Here is a 3,512-nt window from a genome sequence, read left to right as displayed (position 1 = left end):
TCTGTATTGCGGCGATGACAGAAAAGGACCGTATACTGCGCCATTATACGACTTTCTATACTCTGAGTTTAAGTAATTACCCTCACGTGCTATAGTAACATAAACGATATAATCAGTTTAAGTCGAAGCTTATGGTTTTTATACGGACCAGATTCACAAACAAAATCCAGAGAAATTGTTTGCTCACATATAACATTTAAATTAAAGTTTACAATGACATAATGGAAACATATCCTTGGAGCAATTTGCTAACAAAGATTTGTAATGATTGGTGACTGGACGGGATTATTTCAAAATAGTGCAAGAAACGAGGTCAAATATATAACAGGATGTAACTCAGGAAAAAGGAAAACAAATGGTAAAGCAGTAAAAAGAAGATAAGATGAAGGTCAAAAATCAATTACAGGCTTTTGACATTTAAGCACAAACAGAGATTATGAAACTAGTTTCACGTAAACAACGGATGTCCAAGCAGCGTATAACAGTCAATAGTTAAATAACTGGGCCTTTTAATTGTTTGATATTAAGTTATAAGTCTGCCAGTTACTTATTCTTAAAAAAATTAATGCAATCATTTATTCATTCATCTTCTATACCGCTTACCCTTTCATATAGATGCAGAGAATGCAATTTTTGAGCATTAATTTGGTAATAAGCAGGCAAGGAAAATAATTTCTGAAAGAACAGTGTAAAATTAAGTCTGGGTTAAGAATGTATGTATTAAAAGACCTTCTGATCCCAGTAAAGCCTGATAAAAAAAAAAACACTTTATCTGAAAACCCAGGATCTGCATGAGAAGCAACGCTGATATGAGCAGGAAAGCAGCTGTAGCTTATTTCCTCTCGGTGCAGCGTGTTGATAATGGTCTTACATTTCAGTGCATGTTTATTAAAACATTCCTGATTCATTTAAGGCTGACTGCAGCGATTCCTGGGTCCCCTGTGAGCTCTAACATCAAGCATGATATGACTAAAGAGCTGACTATTCCAGTTAGCCCAACAAGTCATTATATTTCTCGGTAGGCGATCTGTGTATATATTTATTTAAAATTATGCTGTTATTAAGAAAAGATTAGTGGAATTACTAAGCCGTTCCACTAATTCTGCCCAGCAAGAGATCATATGGGTGGCTAATCAACAGCATAACCATATAAATATAGGATTCCAGATTTCAGCTGATCCTTATTTTTTTATTTTTCTTATTATGATAATCATTTCCCCACTTTTTCTGGCAAATGCTGAACAGGTTAGACGCCATTCTCCGTGGGCAGAGACTCTAGCTTGTTCTGGGGGATATAATCCCTTCCTACATTGTTCCCAGCCATCTGGGAGATATAATCCCTTCAGCATGTCCTGCATCTGCCCTGGTACCCCATCCAGTGGCACACATCCGGAGAAGCTGGTCCAGATGGCATCTACGTAAGATGCCCAAACCACGTCCGCCGGCTCGGTCTTGACTTCCCTCCAGATCTCCACAGCGCCCAAACCCCGCTCGGCCATGTACCCGGCCCTTACTTGCTGAATCAATTCTTCTGTCAATCTCGAGTTCCATCTTACTACCACTGATTTTGATGTGCATCTTCTCATCCACCTGCTTCGCTCTCAGCATTGAAGCAGTCAAGTCAATGCTGGAGGTCCTGATTGGATGATGCAGCAACATGGCATCATCTGCAAATAGCAGGCATGTCAGTTCTAGCCCCCCATACCTAACGCTCTTCCAGCTACAGCTGTGCCTTCATATCCTCTTCATAAAAATCAAGAACAGAGTGGAAACAAGGTGTACCCTCGACGGAGGCCAGCACCAGTATAAACGTATTTCTGCAGCCTCCCACATCATGTCCACAAAGCACACTTAGGCTGTGTCAGTTTACTCCCACGAACCCTCACACAGCCACTATTCCATGGCTAGACAGGAATCCACATTATTTTCAGCACCTCACCCACGTTCCCCAAAAAGGCTACTTTGATCTGCTGTTCGGTGCATATGCTAATGTTACACGTTCCCATTACAAGGTCTAATCCATCTGGGTCCTTCCCACTCACACCTGCCGTCCATTTCTGTCTATCTATGCTGAAGGAGGTCTGGCCACAGGTAACATGGGAGGTCTGGCCATCAGGCATTCACATGGAGAACACCACCCCCTGACCTGGCCTCAGGTATCGTCCCAGTAAATCTTATTACGGGCAGGGTACACTTGTTCGTTTTGGCCCCGTTCATTGAGGACCTTTTGTGGATTATAGTTTGACTAGCCTCTTCCTACAGACCTCTTCACCAATGGAGACCCGGCAAGGATCTCAAGCTCCAGCTTTCATTCAGTAGCTGTATGGATTGTTAAAGCTTGCAAACTATGTTGGACTTCCTTTGCAGGCCCTAGGAGGACGGGCTACTCTGAAGGATGGGCCTTTGAGTCTGGTTCCTCTTCCTACTGAGGAGTTTTTCTTTGCCAGTGTCACATCAGGCTTAACTTCTGGGGACGTTGGGCAGGGACAATCTAAAGCGCTTTGAGACAATGTAATATAAATGCGCAATATAAATAAACTTGAATTGAATTGAAACTTCCCCACCAGGCTAAGGTTACACCTCTCTCATGTGGAAGTCTATCAAGCTATTTAAAATCATTCATAAGTTACAATGAATTATCCATCCATTTAACCACCTAAACAGGGAACCAGAGCCCATTCCAGACAGCATATGACACAAGGCAGGGGAGGGGGCACCTTGTGTGGATGGCAGGCCCACATTTCAAAGGGTACTGATGCTAAATCGTCACATTTTTTGCAATGTAATTGTGTAACTATAGGCTGATAGCCAGCTTTACTGTGTTAGAGTGAATCTGTATTGTTATCTAATGAGGGCTGGACCTGAAGGCCTGTCTCCTGTGACTCATGTGGCCTGTCCCTTCTTCCTGGCCTGGTTGCAGACAGGGACACCCCCTTAGTTCCTTACTTCCTACATACACAGCTTCTATTTTTATCCCTCAGAAAGTGCAAAATAAAACAATCATCCTAATATAGGCAAAATACCCACTTTTAAAATATTGTCTGTTTTCTCAAAATTTCTAACGGCAGTGTGATGTGAACTGACCCCAGACTGGGCCACACAGTACATATGCTATGATGAATACAATTAGATGTTTGTTTAAGCCTTTAGCTAATTAGCACACCAGTCCCACAGATACTGCCAGAGCTGCAGGTGCTACATGCTAACCTGCACAGCCATATTCCCTGGGTCACCAGGCAGGGCTGGAGGAGGGGTATTACAGCAGAGGGGCTGACTGAGGGGGGGGATTATGCAAATACCTCCTTGCCCCCCGCCTCCTTTGCTACTGTCACCAGGCACGCAAAGCACATTGCAACAGTGCCCCCCAGAGGGCACACTGGGTGATGCACAGGCAGCACAGCGGCACCGGGGCTAGGATCAGCGAGACCAGGGCCACCACACTGACTGGCACCTCCACGCCCCACAGCGCATTCAGGTCACACAGCACTGTGTTAGGTCTCTTCAGGAGGGAG

This window comes from Paramormyrops kingsleyae, chromosome 14, assembly GCF_048594095.1.
Source record: "Paramormyrops kingsleyae isolate MSU_618 chromosome 14, PKINGS_0.4, whole genome shotgun sequence".
Classification (NCBI taxonomy): Eukaryota; Metazoa; Chordata; class Actinopteri; order Osteoglossiformes; family Mormyridae; genus Paramormyrops; species Paramormyrops kingsleyae.
Note: the sequence above shows the minus strand (reverse complement) of the source record.